Source organism: Coturnix japonica, chromosome 1, assembly GCF_054131305.1.
Source record: "Coturnix japonica strain WE chromosome 1, WE-NBRP24, whole genome shotgun sequence".
Classification (NCBI taxonomy): domain Eukaryota; kingdom Metazoa; phylum Chordata; class Aves; order Galliformes; family Phasianidae; genus Coturnix; species Coturnix japonica.
In genome coordinates this window covers 151,155,222-151,174,650 of record NC_140663.1, presented here as the reverse complement: position 1 = coordinate 151,174,650, position 19,429 = coordinate 151,155,222, and the positions used below count along the sequence as shown (strand labels likewise).

Here is a 19,429-nt window from a genome sequence, read left to right as displayed (position 1 = left end):
AACCAGCAGGTCAGGAGAAAGGCCGCTTTGCTTTTGAGAGCTTCGTATCAGGTCACTTGTGCTGTTTTTCCATTTTCAAACCATCTCGGTGTTTGTTCAGTTTTGTGTTACAGCGAGGGAAAGAAACGGCAAAATGTGATTGTGAAACTACGGTAACAACTTGTGATTCCTAGGGCTGGCCGCTGTCAGGCAATTAATGTTTAACTCGCTTTCCCAACCAGACTCAATTTCAAGTTAAAAGCAAGCTGACAAGGAGACTATTAGTCTTCTCCTCTTTGCGCGTGCCATGCAGGGTATTTAGGAGCTAGAGAGTAATTTCCCAACGATGTGATGGCACAAATTGTTTGTAGCAAAGGCTGTCCTTCCAACCAGAAGAAGACCCTCATTGGAACAGCTTTCTTGACAGCATGAGGAGTTGCTTGCTGCCCAAGGAAGGCAAAATCTGGCTCTTTTCCTTGGAGGTGGTTGTTGCATTATCCACTCCCGGTCTCTTGTTGTGTTCACTGTGCTGTGCTGTTATTTTTTCCCCCTCTCCAGAACCTCTGTAAACTATTTGCTCTCCGTAGCTATTCAAGAATTGTAACAGTGCCGCAAATGAAGCGTGGGAGCTGAATAAGAGATTAGTTATCAAGAAAATAATGTACAAGTTTACATGCTGGGGAGGTGGGCAGCAGCAAAGCTACACAGATTGCAAGAATTTACTTCGCTGGCTGAATGTGCCTCTGAATGAGTTTGCAGAGATCTGTGAGCCCAGCAAGGTGATCCAGGTGCCTTCCCTGGTATGTTAGAAAAGTTTGAAATCCTGAGGGGGGTTTTTTGTTTGTTTGTTTTAATACTTTAATTTCAAGAAGAGAGAAGAAGGAACTGCAGAGAGGAAGTGTCTGTTGGGGGACTTTTTTTTTCTCTCTGCAAAGGTGGTTTCAGACATACAAAAATGAAACTCTATGCTAAGAAGCGGTCTCAAGTTTGCTTGACTGCAAGGTAAAGCGTGCAGCATTCGTAAAAGCATTGGATCTTCTCTATTGAAAAAAGTCTATTTCTTCCAGTAGCAGCTTAAAGCAACTTTGGAAGAAGTCACTTCAGAAGCTACTAAGAACTATAATTATAACTTAACTGAAGGGGCAGCAGTGTAGGAAGGCGATCCTTTGGACCATCTAGAAATGGACCTTGGGGTGTCTTTTGAGAGGAGAACCGCGAAGGAAATAACTATTGGTTGAAAACATTCCTCAATGTGTACTTCTGGTAACTATGTATTTTTCCATGTAATAGGATATTCGACCATTTGTTTTTATGAGAGGCAAATTAGCTTTTAATACGATCCTTCGAACGAGCTCTATTAAATGTTTCAGTGGTAATGGAGGCGAAATCATTCAGAACGGTAACAAATGTCAGAAAGCTTTTGCCAAGCTGCAAAATAAGAACTCCGTATCGCAAATGTTTTTATTAGAAATAACAGGGCTGTTTATAGAAAAGATGCCGTAGTTTTGAAGCCGTGCAGCTAGAAAGGATGTGTTTTGTGTTGTAATGTATGTAGTGTTTAAAGCTTCTTCTACATGTGCCTTATCTCTCAGGGAACTGAAGAAACGTTTTGTTAACTGTCAGGTTTTGTAACAGCTCTGAGAAGAGCTGTGACGTGATTATGTTGATCTACTGGGATTTAAAACCTTAGAGGAGGACAGTAGCAGTTATTAGCAGCAATGGGTCAGCTGGGTGAAATAAACACTGCTTTGTGAGGGGAGGCCGTGGGTCCCGTAGGTGATGCACAGGTGTGAGCAGGAGGTGGGGAAATAAAGATCAGTTGGAAGTTTAGTGGCTTCATTTTTGTTGTTGCTTGATGTGAGAATCTCCAGATGACGTGAAATCACCGTGTTGTGAAAGCAGCTTGATTTTTGAAGGTTGGCAGAAGTCATGTTTGAAGAACGTGTTGTTGAACCATCGTGAGCGAGCTGGGTGCTTACAGGTTGGGTGGGGAGTTGCTGCTCATGCTCGATGCTGTCTCTGGTGTCTTCACTGCTGGTGTGCAAGTTGAATGTGCTGGGACCTCTCTGCGGCTGCTTGTTTTCACTCAGAACTGAAGGTTTCCTGCCTAACCACCCCCTTCACAGCACGGCCCATTACACCTACGTGGCAGTGGTTTGAGTGGATGTGCCCTGAGGCCCAGCAGGGAGCTGTGGAACCAAGCAAGTTTTATTCAGGTAGCGATCTGGCCTGGAGGTGATGGGTTGTAAAGCCTTACACCTCTCATTCAGCAAAGTGGCATCTACGCAGGCCCTTACCTTGCCTTTAGGTTCTTGACTCAATGGTAAGTTATACTCGTTGAGCTTAAGTTGTGATTTTAACTCTAGACGTGTCTGCATACAAGTTAAACGTATGTATATCTGTCTTATTTAATTGTTTTAAACTTACTATTAGCTTCACTTCTGGACGTGAGCGTGATCACGTCTGCATGTTTCTGTGGTGAGCCTACTCATGTCTAGATGTTTTCGTGGTGGAGGCTTTGTGAGTACCCATTCGGCTGCACCCATGCTGCTTGGGTGTACCACCCTCATTTTTCCTCTCTGATACCGTAGTTTTCACCTTAGGTTTTATTGCCTTCCCCTCCCATCCACAGTCTGAACTGTTTGTGTGAGCAATCCCTTATCTGGTTCAACTAAAGCCAACCACGTTAGCAAATGAGGTGTTCAGGCCATGGGAAGGTGCCTGGCTCTTTGGCTGGGACTGATTTATGAGCGGTGGAGCTGGGGAGTTTGTGGGAACAGAAATCATGAGCTGGGGCTGAAAGGTAAGGAGGAGGACAAAGCAACACAGTTGTCCTTGGGACAAGTCAATTGTCTGCAGCTTCGATGAAGAGATAATTAGGACAGTTAACTCTCCTGCCTAGTATATTTTAAGCTATTAAAAAACAGTTTTGCAAATGAATTGTCTGAAACTTACTTCTAGATCCTTCTGTTTGCCAGGCAATTGTTAACCACTGAATTAGGTTTTGGCCAGGATTGCTTACTGAGGTAAGTCTTGATAATATAAACTGGAAAGGAAAGGTGTTTGTGCATTAGTTAATTGTGCAAATAAAAGTCTGAAGTGTTTTTGGTGGTGGGCGAAGCTCGGGCTTTTTGGTCTGTTTTCCTCTGCGAGAAAGGGAAGGAAACCCAGGGATGAGAACTGTAGTGCAGCTTTCTGAAAGAATGTTGTTAACATCTCGCTTTGTTAAAAATATTCTAGTTATTCCTGTCTGCTGAATTGGGTTATTGAAACGAGATGATGACCTTTGCTCTGAGTCTGAACAATATGAGAGGAAAGCAGGTGTTGGGAAAGATTAAAGCTTTTACCTCTACCAGAACACAGAGATAGGGGTCTGAATCTGTTAGGATGCTGTGTTATTGCTAAGACTATGAAAACTGGGAAGAATTTGAAAAGTTGATAATGGTCAGTTGCCAAGAGCAGTGCTGTGATAAATTATTAACTCATTGCACTGTACTGCCTCGTAGTGCAAACAGTTAGAAGCCGGTTACTGTGCTCTGCATGGTAAGTCAACACTGTAAAAAATTCTTTGGTTATCTGGAAAATGTCTTCTTTGGGGTGTTTATTAAAGGGACGCCGTGGGATTAAAAGTTGTGTTCCCCTCTGTTGAAGGGGGAAATAGAAATATGTGCATCAGTTCGTTCCTTCTTGGTTGGGGAAGCCTGGCTGGTGATGTCGATTTGCTCAGTTTCACTTTTGCTCCTCTCCCTTACATGGTACTTTCAGATTTAATTCCTTCTGCCTCCCTGCAAGAGCTTGACGGGAGCAAGGCCGGCGGGTTCGTAGTTTCGGAGGCAGCAAACAAGTTGATTCATAACTGTTCTGAGGGATAAGTGGAGACCACTCCTCCCTTGTTAGCTGTAACCAAGTTAGGTGAATGTCGAAGTGCACTGTTTGGAGCACGCTGGTGCCTCGCTGCCATACAGCAGCTTCTTCAAGGAATTCATTTTCAGTTTTGTGAGAATGGAGAAATCCTGATTTCTGCTTAGCTTTCTTAGTTTTTATAAACATCAACAGCAACACGTTTTCCTTTTTTTTTTTTTATGGCTAACATGTACAGAGCTTGAAAACTTAAGATGGTCTTTAGGTGCCTCAGAATGAAGATTAACCATTAAAAAACGCTCTCCCAATCACTCTAGCCTTGTATGCGTATTACATTAATTTTTGGCTAATTTAACACTGCATACGCAATCTACTAGAGATGATTATGCTTGTGAATAGAACTTCTTTTTGTTATGCTTAAGGCTTGTCCAGCTGTAATGCCATGAAAATGAACATGTAAGAGAGAATCTTGAAATGTTTGCTCTAATAAAATCTGCTGTTCATTAGCAGAACACAGATGAGCTTTCAGGGTTAAAAATAATACCCGATTTGAGAATAAACCATTTCTGGATCAGTGTCAGCATCTGCCACCCCCAGTTTTTGTAGGAAAACGTCGAATCGTGCCAGGACATGTTGCAAGATATGACCAACGTGACTTACGAACTAAGAAGCAAATCTATAAAATGCTGTTGGCTACATGGTATTGTTGGAATCTGAGATGGAAAATACTTCTTTTTCAGTCCTCTTCTAAGTCCTTTTGCCAACCCAGCAAAATTTAGTAAGGCTCAGATCGTGCTGCAAGGCTTTTTAGTTCAGAAATGCTTTTGAGCAACTACTGCTTTTTATCTTTTTTAATTTGTTGACTGTTGAGGGTTACTAGAATGTTTGTTAAGGGTGAGACTTGTGTCATAAATGGACTTCAGAAATGCTGCAGAAGCAAGCACTGCTACAAGTTCTTTTAGAGGCTTTACGTTCGTGTCTGATGAGTCCTGTTTAGAACTTTCTTCAGGCCTTCAGGGGCGTGGATGGATCAAGGTTCTGTGATGGAGGGATGTAGTCTTGCCTGCTGGAGCACTGGGCAGCTGCTGTTCCTGGAAATAACCCAGATGGTAACAGAGCTCAGATGGCAATGTGTGAAAACTGAAGATGAACACTGTTCTGTCAAAGGAACCTAGTTAAAGATCAGTCTTCTAGTTAGAAATAGGGAGAATGTGGAGCCTGGTCTTTATCAAGACATAGCAAAGTACTGACTTTGAGTTGGCTCTTCTACTACAGGTGCCAGTCACCATTTGAATGTGATTTTATTCCCGAACTGTTCTGGGATAAGAGTCAAGAATACCTGGGGAAGGAGAATTTTGCTTCCACAGGGGGTGAAATACCAGGACTCCATGAAATCCAATTATTTTTCTTTTTTTTCCCCCCCTGCTTCTGAATTTATACAAAAAACATTCCCTAAACTGTAGTAGAAGTTAAATCTACTAGGTACCTACCAGTTGTTTTATGCCTCAGCTTAATACACGAATGTTATTTTCTATTACTTTAGTGGGCAACCCTGCAGTTGTAGCACAAAATTGGTTTGGGACAGCTTTATACTGCAGTAACAAAAAAGGTGGAGGAAGTATATGAGGCCATCTTAAAGATTCCTTGCTATTCCTGGGAGTATAATTTTTTAGCTTGGCCATGGACACGATGTCTGGCTACAATATGGGGCTATCTGGGACTTAACAGAGGGCTATAAAGTGAGGCAGAGTATAGCATATTGCTTCTCATATAGATAGTATTATAATAAGTGCTGGAGTTTCTGCTTTTCACTGTGATGTTGCTTTGTGTAGCAGTTGATTCTTTGCTTGCTTAAGCCGTGTTAACTGCTCTGCTTATGTTGTTGCTACTATATGCCTCAGCATTTGAATTCTGTAGTGGGGTAGCCAGTTATTGGAGCTGTTAGTGGTAGAAGAGTCCCGTGGGTCACCAGCATGTCCGTTTCTTTAGGATGGGGTGGTCCCCTCAAACCAAGGTACCAGTGCCCTGTGGCAGAGAAGTTTCTGCCATCGGCTGTGGTTAATTTCTGAAGATTTCTACTTGTTTGCATGTTCATTTCAAACATCAAGTCACCTGGTTTCTTGGTGGCTTTAAAGCCTGTTAGGGGAAGGCCGAGCACCAGAACATCCCAAGTCAGTCACGTGCTTTCCTGGACTGTGGGGGGCGACGACCGCCATTTTACGCCGTGCTTCAGTGGCCTGGGGCCGTGTTTCTGTAGGCATGACCTGATTCCTTTCCATCCACACAGCTGACCGGCGTTTTGTGTGTGGGCACAGCTTATTTTACTGCTTTAGGAGCAGTGCGAGGCTTCAGGCCTGGCGGAACCAGGCCGTGGGGCAGATGGAGCCATGCGGGCAGGAAGCGCCATTGCTCGGCCCCACTATCGCTGTCTGTGCTTCCTGTCAGTTAAACCACCAGCGGCAGAGCAGATGCACCACGAGATGACTCCAGTTGCTGACACGAACAGCCATTGCACAACACTGCTGCCTCCTCAAAATACACTCACAACCGAGGGCTTGTGGTATTATTATCCAGTCAGACCCTTCCTGAGCACAAGCATCCGAACTTAACTAGCTGAAGAGAAAGCAGCACTTGAACTCTTCAAGCATAACCTGTAAAACAGTAACCAGGGAAGTTACTGGGGAACAGGGGACCAGTGTGTCTTTTTCTGTTCCTACTGATATAGAAGTTCCTAAATGCATATAAGAAACAGGAGGTCAGGGTGTGAAGTCATATGCTTCCATGAGTGTCCTTCCTAGCAGATAATTGCCATGGTGCTCAGCCTCGCCAGGTGTTATTATAAGATACAGTAACCTTCACAGTGATCTTCTTTCCCTTCTGATTCACTTGAGGGTCCATTTCTGAGGAATTCCTGGCTTTTGGTTAAACCAGTCGTTACAAGCATGCACTGAAATGTTAAAAAAGAAGAAAACAGCACAGAAAAGGCACATTAAAACTTCTGTTTTAAAAGATACCATGTCTTTTATTTTAATATCTGCATCTCATGATTTCGAGATAGGTGTGTTGTTACAGTGCCTTATTGAAGATAGAACCCCAGCAGTATCTTCCTCTGCATCAGGCTTTAGAGAACTGACACTCCGCACATCAAAACTAAATTGGAACTGAAACTGGGCAGATAATTTCAGCCATTTTGAGTGGTTCAGTGCTCTTTTCTTCCTCATGTGACAGTGTAACAGATGGAGTTTTTCTGTGATCATAGCAAACCACGTTTGGTTTGTCAAGTGAGACTTCACAATGGGAGGCATTAGAGTTTGCAGTCTCCATTAGATCAAATATCAGGTGTCAGAAAAAGAGGCTAGAGGACAAGTGACAGGATGGATTCCAAACATTACCTTGTTTATGGTACCATTTAACCTTCCACTTTAACCTCCGCTTTCCCTTTTTTGTTTATTTATTTATTTACTCTCCCCTGCTGACTCTGTACAAGTTGAGCACTATAATGGGAGAGGAAAGGGGGAAAGGGTAGGGTGGAAGCGGTAGATAAAATGTTATTTTCATCTCTAGTTTCTATAATAATTTGAAGTTTTCATGCTGTGGCTGAGGTCTACTGAGAAAATTCTTGTATGGTGAATCTAAAGGAACAACCATAAGTCTATGTTTCTGGACCCACTGACAATGGGAAAAACTGGACTCTTCAGGAGAGGCGGCCCACATTCCCTCCCATAGGCTGCAGGGAGAACTTAAAGCAACCAAGAGCCTTTCTTATGGAGATATTTGAATTTTTTGGAAGCCGTCTGAATTAAGAGGATTTGAATGCAGGGAGAAATTCTTCTTGTGAACACATCTACGTGCTTGCATGAATAACGATGTGGAATATGGTTCCTTTGCTTTTTAAGCCCATATAACAAGAGTGGGTGTTGGCCAGTCCTTCATACTGCATAGCAAAACCTTTTTGAACTTGGGTGTCATCATACCTGCTTTACTCATTCTCTGGAACTGGGGGGAGGTGACAGAGGACTCCGTGAACCCTTCAGAAGCTGGAGGCTGCTGTGAGGTTGCACAGCTTTTGGTTGGAGGATGAGACTGAATTGTGTACGTGGCCCAGCCTGGGTTGACCATCAGTTCTGTGCTTCCCCCAGGTGGTTTGGTTCCCCCAGCACTGCAGCCTGCCTTCCCTCTGCAGCTGGGGCAGTGCTGCCTTCCACTGCAGGGGCTGTGGCTGGGCGGTGCAGAGCTGCGTGCAGCAGCCTCTCCTAGTTGAGTTCTGCAAAGGACACAGGAACTGAAGTGATGAAATGAGGAAGAGGTGAAGCTTGAATTTCTTTGTGGGGTCTCCAAAACTTTCCAAAATACCCAATTTTTGTAGGTCTTTTCGTGTCATAAATTTCTGCATCTAGTTCATTAGCAGTGAATTCCTGCATCTCCTCAGAGCAGGTGTTTGCTCATACAGGAGGGACTTGGGCTTCACAGCCAACTTCTCCCCAGACATTACGAAATGAGAAATACTGGCCTGTTCAGACACTGCCCTCCCTGGAGGGACCTTTGCAGACTCCACTCCTTTTCCACATAGCTTTTAAGAGAAATCCTTTTTGCTTTTTTATATTCTTGTTGGTGTTTGACTCGTGTTTTGTCACGGTTTGAAAGCCCACAGTGGGAATTGTTAGTCTAGCAGCGAGTCAGGAGATAATTTATCTTCTTTAGTAGCCAAGTTCACTGCTTTTCAATTCCCCAGACAAATAGTCTCCCTTCCTAATCCCACCCTATCCAAATACTTAAGAACATAACATTGAAACTACGCTGATCTAAAAAAGGAAAAATTCTCAAGTGGCATGAGAATATTAGTTTGTCTTATGCTACACAGTTGCAAGTTAATATATTTATTATTTTAATTAGCCTGTGCACACATGTTTTCAGAATGATGTGAGTGGATACGTGGCATTTTAAAGCAAAGAGGGGAGATGTAGATTACATATAAAGTTATATATATAACGATAGGAGCAGTGAGGAACAGAGTGCCAGAGAAGCAGCACGTGCCCCATCCCTGGAAGCATTCAAGGTCAGGCTGGATGGGGCTCTGAGCTCCTGATGGAGCTGTAGGTGTCCCTGTTTGTTGCAGAGGAGCTGGACTCAGATGGCCTTTAAGGGTCCCTTCCAACTCAGATGGTTCTGTGATTAAATAGGAGATCAGAGCATTATTCTTAAAAATGATGTTTCTAACCAAGTATATCAAGAGAGTTAATGTTAAAGATGCTAGCAAAAGAAAGAAGAGATTGTGACTAAGATTGTAGGTGATAAAAACCAGAATTGCTGTCCCCTCTGCAGGAAAGAGGAGAAAGTCTAAGGAAGTTTGGGAGGGGCAAAATAATTCTGGTCCTTTTGCTGGATACAATGGTGACGTGCATATTCATTCTATCTAAGCTGGATGGGATTGTTGGGCTAACCTGTACACAGTGCCTGCTGTGCTCTCCACACCCATAAGTAGCTGGCTGTCTAGTTGCAGGCTGGCTTGTGTACCAAACAAGTCACAGTGAGAGCCTGGTGTTTTTGTTTTGTTTTTGAAGGCCCTCTGGCTATGTAATGCTTATTCTCTCTAATAAGGCTGTGTCCCTCCCTCTTTTTTTCTGCCTGTCTGTGTGTGCACTGGTACTTTTTCATAGTAATTTCCAATTTCAAGTTCAGTTTTAAACTAACCTTTTGAGAGCATTCCATGAGTTAAGAGCAAACTGCTTGGCAGGTGACTCTGCTCCCTTCCCCGCATACTGTGGGAGAGTCTACTAATTGTGTTTACTTGAGCATATCTGGATTATTTTCTTACTTCTTACCTCCTTCCATAGGGAGCTGTGGCCAGGAACGCAAGCACAGGTTACCCATGCAGAGAGCACGTACTAATTCAGAGCCATGACTCATTGTGCAAAGGGAAAGCCTACAGTTTCAGCCTTCTAATCAAAACCCGTCTGAGCCTGTGAGCTTTGGAGTTTAAAAGCTCAGTTCCCTCATTTTACCATTTTCACTTGTTTTAAGTAGTTCTTATTAAGTGTGTCTCTGATATGAGTTGCAGCTGTGGTGATCCATAGAATATGGCAATCACAGAATCACAGAATGACCCGGGTTGGAAGGGACCTCAAGGATCATGTAGTTCCAACTCCCCTGCCTGGCAGGGCCACCAAACATACACATTTACTAGATCAGGTTGCCCAGGGCCCCGTCCAACCTGGTCTTGAACATCTCCAAGGACTGGGCATCCACAACCTCCCTGGGCAGCCTGTTCCAGGGCCTAACCACTCTCCTAGTGAAGAACTTCCCCCTAACATCCAACCTAAATCTTCCTTCTTTCAACTTAAAACCATTTCCCCGTGTCCTGCTATTGTCAGCCCTTTCGAAGAGTTTACTCCCCTCCTGGGTGTAGGTTCCCTTCAGGTATTGAAAGGCTGCAATGAGGTCACCCCGCAACCTTCTCTTCTCCAGGCTGAACAAACCCAACTCCCTCAGCATGTCACTTTTCACTTGTTTTAAGTAGTTCTTATTAAGTGCGTCTCTGATATGAGTTGCAGCTGTGGTGATCCATAGAATGTGACAACAAAAGCAGCCAGAAGAGCTTGCCTTATTGAGGTAATAGTATTGAGCCTGATGCCTTGATTTAGACAACCGTTCTAGAAACACGTAGATTTTTTTGGTGTCCCAATTCACAGAATGGGGCGGTCATGGTGGGAGTTCTTCCTTATTGAATGCTATCTAAGCAAAGGATGCAACTGAGCAAAAACTAAAGTAGAATGCGCTCATGCTCAAAAAAAACCCCACCCAAATTACATTAAAGAAGTCAAACATTGTGGGATGTGTATGTGTGTGTGGGGGGAAGCCCTTCAGAACCAGGCCTGTTTGTCATGGAGTTCAGTGTATGGATAGGATATTCCTGAGGCCTAACTGAAATCTCTTACCCCTGTTTACAGCCTTCTCTTATCAGTTTACCTGCCTGTGGATACAGCTTTGCACCTCTTCTTTCACTCATGTTTCCACAGGCTTTTTAAATCAAGTATTTCTACTTGTGAAGCATTAGGAGGTGTTGCCGGTAACTCCTGGGTGGATTTGTTTGTTTGTTTTTGAGCCCATGTGAAAGCTTAGTGCAAACATCAGCTTTGTGATTTTTGACAAAGTAGGACGCATGGCTTGTGAGAGGTTTGCTGACTGAGGTGTCTTTCTTGTCCCAGCCTCATAAATCTCTCTGTCCTGGGTTCATGGGTAGTGCTGGATTCTCCGAGCCCTTAAAAACAAGACTGTTGTGGTTACTGCTTGTCTTATTTCACTCATCACCACCGTGTCCACTACACTACATCCTTCAGTGCCCCATCCACACACAGCTCTTGAACACCTCCAAGCACAGTGACTCCACCTCCTCCCTGGGCAGCCTGTGCCGCTGCCTCATCACTGTTTCTGAGAAGAAATCTTTCCTAATATCCAACCTGAACCTCCCCTGGTGCAGCTTGAGGTTGTTACCTCTCGTCCTATCGCTGTAAGCTGAGAGAAAAACATTACAACCAGGTTTATGAGACATCTAACCTATGGCTACCACTCACAGCTACAACGGCAGCTCACATTTCGTGCTTGTAAAGAAAACTGCTTAATGGAGTCCCCAAGATTTGCACGGAGGATAAGAAAACTGATGGGTTTATGCTTTGATGTGGTGCAGTTAACATATGCATTTATGTGAAAACTGTTTAATTCTGAAATGTGTGATGTTCATATACTGAAACAAGCATATCCCCCTGTGGTGCAAGTGGTAGAAGTGCCGCTCTGCTACACAGGAGGCTCGAATCCCAGGAGTTGGACTCGATGATCTCTAAGGTCCTTTCCAACCCACATGAGACTGTGATACTGTGATATATTGATTATATGCTCCTTTGCAGCCCTCTGAAGCCTCTGCATCACCACGGATGCTCAAAGGAGCAGCCGAGCCCACATCCTTGTGGGCAGGGTCCTGTGTGCAGTGCAGTGCTTTGGAGCCTTTGCTCTCAGAACAGCCCTTCTGTGCTGCAAAGTTCATAATAGAAACCTGGTGCTGTCCCTTAGCTGTCAGGTGAGAAGGAAAAATGGCTCCTCTGATGCAGATATGGTTTTTTTAAATGATATATTTGAGAATGAAGGCTGTTCCTATTGGTAGCAAGGGTTAACCACTGAGGGCAACAGGTATAGGCAGACTCAGGTATGTGATATGTTGGACTGTTTTGCAAGGTGCTATAAATGTTGGCTCCATGTAATCTGATACCTGGGTAGGACAGGCTAACTTAATGAAGGAAAATAGACAGCAATGTAAAAGAACTGGAAATTCAAGTCTAGCTGACTAATAGCAGCCTGCTCCGGAGGGTTTCTGACTGTTGATACTGCTGACAGCTGACAGCAAATGAGAGCAAACAGCAGAAATACCTCCTAATGTGCTCTTTACAGATTCTTTATAGACACTGCAAAGGTAATGTGCTCTTTACAGATTCTTTATAGACACTGCAAAGGTAAGATTTATGTTTCTGAACTTGACGGATCGGCTGGATGCAGCCGTGAGCAGACACATTGCTAAAGAGTGAAGCACCACACTGGGGCTTGGAAGCATATCTGTGCTGGGGAAGGGGAGGCTGTTTGAGGCCTCTTGGTTTGTGCCCCTTGTTGGCTGGTGCACAGCAGTTAAGTCAAACTTGTGTTTCTGAACTGTTTTGACTGTACAAACTGGAATTGTTAACTGGAAGGGGGAAAAAAAAACCACTAAATGCTGAGATCTGTGTTGGGGAAACTGCAACAGGGATCATTACTGAGCTTGGGCTTGAAGCATCTACTGCAGAACACACAAAGTCCAGTGAGAGTTTCTCATGTGGATCTAAGATTACCAACCCAGGCTGGAGAAGGTCACCTGGATTGAGAAGCATCTGACTTGCAGCTCTTCTCTGCTGGCCTCTGTCAGTTTTCTCCCTTTAATGTATATATTTTGTGTGCGCTTACATTGCAGGGTTGCGTTTCTGTTCCACCCACGGATGGCTGAAAAAGGATTTTTCTTCAATAAACAGAACATTTTCCTCCAGGTGATCTGAAAATAATGACAACGTTACTAATTTGTGGGGAAAGTGATTTTTAGAGGCTGACTGACAGTTCTGTGCCAATATTTGCTACAGACTGTCAGCTGGTAATTTGGGAAGCTCGGCACCTGGCCAAGGCAATTATCTCCCATTTCCTTTGGTCCTTCTTCCTCCCACTGCCACCTCTGCTCTCTTACATGCCTCCGTTAATCAGTGCAGCCAAATCTCTCCGGGTCAGGCAGCTCTCCCCTCCCACACCCCTTTGACACGGTCACCTCATATCCTGTGTAAGCAATCTTGGAGCTCAGCCCTTCAACTTTCTCTACACCAAGACACTTTCCCCTTGAAATCAGTGTGACTTGACTTATCCAAAGCTCTCTTGTTGTGGTTGCTTCAGGATTGTGGTCCTAATTCTCTTTCTAAAGTGCTACTAAATGGTAGAAAATGACTGCGAATGCCTTTTAAAACACTCGTTCTGTGTCACCAGAATAATTCCCTTGGATTACAGAAATTTCAGAACCAGATTTTTATCTTTTTTAACCTCCTTATTGAGATTCTGTGCAATACAGGAATTAGCGTGAAGTCTTTCTTACTCGTGTTATTTATTAATATTTGTGATTTGGATATCGTAGGGCAAGACAAAAAACAATCCCATCCCTGCAAATCTTTTGTTGGATAAAATAACCTGTACTGAATGCTGCAGGAGAGGAAGTAATTAGAGATCTTTTGTTTTCCTTTGTCTCCATGCTCAGTATCACTTACCTCTTGGTGAGCTGGACTCTGCAGGCACCAGCAGTGCTATGTCATGTATTCATCTATTCTAGTTTTGAAGTGCTTAGTTTCACCTTATGTCATGTCTGCAGAGAGGAGTTTGACCAAGTACATCTCAGCTCGTATATTTTTAATTGCTTTCCATTCATCTGTTCAAAACCCATTGCTTCTGGACTAAATGGATCATCTCCTTGTTCTCATTTCATCAAGAGGGAGATGTGAGCACCTGATGTTTTTTCCTTCTCTTTACCAATCGCGGTGAATTGACAACAAAGGCAGAATCAAAAGGATCCCCAAGAGTTTGGGGCTGGTAAACTGTAGTTTTCAGCCTCTGCATTGAGTGGAGGTTACCTTGTAGATGTAGCGTTATGCCTCAGGCAACTAGAGGAGCAGATGTTCACTATGAATGTTACTGTCTGAAGCTGGGTCCTGGATCCACATTGCGTTAGTTTAGCAGTGTCACACTTTTGCAAGCATTCATCCTAATAGTAACCTGATGGTTGCTAGTAAAACCGTGAGATAACCCATTGCTCTTAGTTCTTAGAAAGCCCAGCATTCCATCACTGGCCAGGAAACACACTGCTATAACCCATGCTTGGCTGGTGTTTTTCAGGCAGTGAAGACCTGGCTTGCATATCTTCTCTTTCCCCTTATGGCAGTAATTACACAGATATGAGTCACTGCAGGACTGAGCTTCTCTGCCCCCTAAGCATGTGGTCTGCATGCTGAGACCTTGCTTTCTGCATTCTGCCCTCTGTGGGGTAACAGTTGCTTTTATTTGACATTTAAGGGGGGAGAGGGTCTCCATTTCACATACTTTCTGATCAAACCGTGTGCCTGTTTTTCTCTTTTCTATGAGTAATTATGTATAACAGATGAACTCTCTTACTCAGTGTCCTTTCTGCTTTGCGTGTACCAAGAGCCCACGGTGACTTAGGCCTGTTTCCAGTCTGGCTGCAAACCACAGACTTGTTGATACTGAAGATTTCCTTGTCCTTAACTGAAGCTCAGAAAAGGTCACTCTGTTGACTTACTATGTCAGCTGCTTTTTGCACGGTTTCCCTTAGGCAGTGTGGCTACTTCTGAAGATTACAGTGTGTGCCTTGTTTCTTTCCTTCCTCTATGATAGCCTGACCGCCTTGTTTTCCTATCTTCAGTTTGTGTGAGCAGCTGAAGTACTGCGCCTTCAGAAATCTCTTGTGCTGAGTAACATCTATCGCTCTTGCTTGTCATTTTGCTGGCTGTGGATGCTCAGTGTCTTGGTTCAGAGCTCCAGTGCTGCTACGTTTGTTAGTGTTACTACACAAGGATAGCCATGTTGTGAAGAATGCTACTGCAGTGCGTACTGATAGTATTCACATTCACTTGTGGGTAGTGGAGGTCATCATGGGTGTGGGATTCCTGTGTTGTTAGAACTCAATCATTCCACTTTCTATGCAAGTCAGACTCTACCGTCTACTGCTTACATATTGTTTTAGGAAGATACGTTTCTACAGGGAACTGAGTGGCTCTGGTATGATCCATCCTTAACATCCACCAGCAGAAAGGAGATAGAAACTTGAGTGGATTGGTGCAGTTACCCCTGATAGTTTTCGGTCTTCACGTCTGAAATCTCCATCGATACCTTTATTCTTCTCTTTCATTGATTCTCTTCTTCTTCCTGCATCCACAGCGTTGTTCAGAAAGGGGTTCAGCATTTCTGTGAAGTCCCAACTTTGCTCCTTGCAGAATAGAGCTAACGTTGAAGACTGCCTTTGTAATTCATTGGGAAATTTCTTTCACCTGTCCTTTTTCTGAGATTACTTTTGCTATCAAGCCCTGAGTCTTCCAGATGTGTATCTGAGCTTCTTTAGCAAACATTTGAGTCTGTTGCTGGCACCTTTGATGAAGGTCATGTGTGGTAAAGAGTGATGTGGAGACATGATGTGATGTCCAGCCAGGGAGTCCTCCAAGGCATCGTCTTCTGGGGTGTCAGAGTAGGAGGGTAAGGGTTAAAGTGGCCGAATGTGCTTCTGTTGTGCTGTTTGGAGAGATTGTTTCTAGATGTTGAAATCAGCAGAGGGAGGGGAATTTCCAGAGAGATAGAGATCATTTATTCATGTGTTTGTTTTTAAGGATTAAGCAAAATTAGGACATGTATTCATATAGTACGTTTTAATTTAATGTATGTTAAAAATATTAAACATGACGTGTTTCTACAACAAGTAAAAGCCAAAATAAAAGCTTATTTATTCCCTGGTTCTGAAAATCTGATGTAAATTTTATGATGATACACACTGGGTCCCCTTTCTCCTGGGACTAATTGTGTGTAGTCAGGCTCATTGTGCGTGTGAGCACAATTTATACATTTTGTGCTGTTGGCAAAGAAGTTGTTCTCTGTTCACAGATGTACGTAAAATCAGGGAGGTAAGTAGCATTATAGAGCAAAGACAATAGTCATGTTTGTGTCAGCCTATGGACAGCAGGATCTTGTGATGCTTGGAATAATGAAAGTACAGTTTATTAAAATAGATGTGGGGGAAAATATGGCTGATTTGGAGCTGTGCTGCCTTCTGTGAACAGCTGCTGTTGTTCTGTATGCTCCTGAGAAGGTGATTTGGGTTAAAGGAAAGTGCTTTGCGTTATATTGCCACGTCGTTATTTCCCAGTAGATCACTTATTGCTATTTACTACCAAATAAACAATCAGAATTGTCCCATAAGCGGTAATAGTTTGAGTGCCTAACCTTTGTAATGGTCACAAGGTTAGGTACAAAAACCCACTAAAGCCTGTATTCTCAGTTGCCTTCCACTTTGTTCATAGTGCTGTGGTTATATGGTGCTTTTGTGTGTGAATTACTCTGGTCTACTCTAGTCATAGGTTCCTTGGTGGTTATTCTCTTGAGGCGGTAGGGAACGAGGAGCCTCCTGCCTTGTCTTATTGCTCTGAGTCACTGGGTCAGGGTGGGGAAAATCTTTACAACAGTGTTTCAGTATCTGTTCCTGCAGACGTATCAGATTATTAAGAGCTTCCTGTTATCACCAAGTGTAACAATTTTAAGCACTGCTTGCCTGGATCCCATTGGGGTCACATGCAGTGCACTGTTGCAGTCTCCACAATGATGTCAAGTGACGGTGCTTAATTTTGCATTGAGGTGGTTGGATTATGTGAGTTATATGTGATTTGATTCTTAAACTATGAATGTGAAAGAATATCTCTGTAGCTTTTAGCGTATTTGCTGTCACAGCTTCTGAATCACATCATTGCACGTCTTATGGGGAGTGGCTGAGGAAACGGGTTGTTCAGAGCGGAGAAGAGGAGGCTCAGGAGAGACCTTATCACTCTCTACAGCTGCCTAAAGGAGGTTGTTGTGGGGTGGGGGTTGACCTCCTCTCCTGCATCATAACTAGTGATAGGATGAGAGAGAATGGCCTTGAGCTGCACCAGGGGAGATTCAGGTTGGATGTCAGGAAAAAATTCATCTCTGAAAGAGTGGTCAGGTGCTGGAATGGGCTGCCCAGGGAGTGCTCAAGAAACATTTAGATGTTGTACTAAAGGACATGGTTTAGTGGGGAATTGTTGCTGGTAGGTGGGTGGTTGGACTGGATGACCTTGGAGGTCTTTTCCAACCTTGGTGATTCTCTGCTTCTATGATTATTGTGCATCTTGGCATAGCATCTACTGTAAAATGTTAATATTTTACTACACAGTGACCTGGCACTAATGGAAGAATATGCCAGAAAATTATTTAAGTATGATTGGTTGCTGCTTGGAATGAATAATAACTCTGTAACACAAGGAATTACTAATAGTTGAAGTCACTCCCACTAATCAGTGAAGAGGGACTTTACCCCCAAAGGATCCCGGACAAATATGGGAATCCTCTCAGCTTCCCAGTGCAGACTTACTTAAAAATGAGCATTAAACTAATTGCACATGGAGAACCAGAATGCAGAAAGTGCTTACAGTCCTCTCCATTACACAAGCTGAACCCGTGTGTACGATCAAAGAGTGCAAATGCCTCAAGGCTTGTAACTTTTTAAGGCCAACAGCAATTAACAGCATCAACATAAAGGCAGGACACACGCTGTGTGTTGGAAATGTTAAATTATATAGTATGCACTTTGCTTTTAGGCTCACACGTGGGATGGTATAACACGATCCCTTTGTGCTGCTGTTGTGTGCAACTTCCTCCCGGCACTTCTGTTTTCTAAGAGAAGAGCCTAAGTGCTTAAGTTGAGAGTTAACCCAGGACAATACAGTTGCATGTAACTCTGTCAGTACCCCTGCCCTGCTGATATGCAGGGAAACCTTAGGAACTATTCAAGCCAGCCTGCAAGGTGGGAAGGGCTGAGGCTGTGCACCGATGGCTGCCAAAGCATTTCCCTTTCCTTTTGTGCATGCGGCTCCCATTAATGCAAATATTCTCCAGTTAGGGTTGTGGCTGCTCTTAAAAACATTTCAAGAGCTCGTCAAAGCAAGCAGTGGAAGCTGGAGAGGTTCTCCTGGCTGTATAACTTTGGTTTTCCTGATTTCTTAGAAGGGTAGGATGCAGTGACCTCAGTGAGACTCCCTGAAGGCACTGTCATCACTGCTTAGGAATTTGGGAATACCACAATCTATATGGGAAAAACAGCTGCTATATTTCTTAGAGTGAGGGAGTACAAGTGTGTGACTCGGTCCTCCCTAATTAAGCTGCTTGGCACCACAGAGAGGAAGGTGCCCTTCCTTTTTAACCTGTTGAAGAAACAAGGTACAGCCATGTATGAACAGGAGGTGGCACCTCACAAGCTGCAGCAGCACCCAGGGCTCTGTGGTCTCAAGTGAGGCCCATGTGCATTGCTCACAGAGGGACCAGGTCTCTGCTTCAAGATATTCCATCACAGCAGCGCTTCTCCACATGCACCTTAAAGAGTTTAATCAAAGTCACCTCTCATCTCACTTTCTCAAGGGCTTTTCCTCCAGAAGTGATGCAGCTCATCTCCGTCCAAGCTTAATTCAACCATGTTTAGCTTTAGCACTGATGAGTAAGTGAAAACGCAGGAGATATAAGCATGCAGCCATCCAGTGAAACTGTTTACATTCCATAGACGGGGATTCTTTTATTTTTGCTTTGCTATTGTGCTGTGCAGTTTTTTTTTTGCCTGTTCTAATTTGCCATGACGTGGTCAGTGCAGTTTCCTTCCGGCTGCTCGCAAGCCTGTGGTTGAGATAAGGATACATTTACAGCGCGTTATTAAAAAGGAGCTGAAGATCTGCTTCGTGGAGAGACTTGGGGACTCTCTGGCCCATATGAGGAATTTAGTGGCTGTTTTTCTGTTGTGAACCGTGGGAATCGAGATCAAGGGCGATTCTTGTGCTAAAGAACAGCCCCGCAGAACTGGAGCTGTGTGAGAGGCAGAAAGGTGATACGCTTGAGGTATCCTGCAGCTTGGTAGGTCAGTCTGTGTTCTGTGTTTTGTTTTTAACGTAACTTGGAGATCATTTAGTTAAGGTGAAAACTGCGTGGATGAATCAGGTGGAAAAATGGATTTTCTTTTTGTTGGCTTTCGTAACTTCTTCTTAGTGTTGGTCGAATGCTTTTAATATGAAACACTTAGAAACTCGTGTCTTGCTTCCTGAAACAGTTCTGTTTATTCCTTTAAAGGATGCATGGGTTAGTGGAAGTAATACCTCTGGGGATCAGAAGGTATCCAACTTCCTTATAGCCAGGTAGAACACAACACTCATAGACAGGACAAAGCTTGATAGTGAGAGCTGTGCTTTTAGGTAGCTAAAGCAAT

The 19,429-nt window shown here is 43.7% G+C and overlaps 1 protein-coding gene across 6 annotated transcripts in view; it reads left to right on the top strand.

Annotated features, from left to right (window-relative positions):
* The window catches only part of ELF1 (E74 like ETS transcription factor 1), a 70,927-nt gene that overhangs the window by 20,214 nt on the left and 31,284 nt on the right, over window positions 1–19,429 (top strand). The window contains exon 2 of one of the 6 annotated variants that reach the window (XM_085536096.1): window positions 12,830–12,902. The exons of the other annotated variants lie outside the window; for them this stretch is intronic. The gene's annotated coding sequence lies outside the window, so the exon portion shown is untranslated. The remainder of the gene's footprint in view (window positions 1–12,829; window positions 12,903–19,429) is intronic. 6 annotated transcript variants of the gene reach the window in all.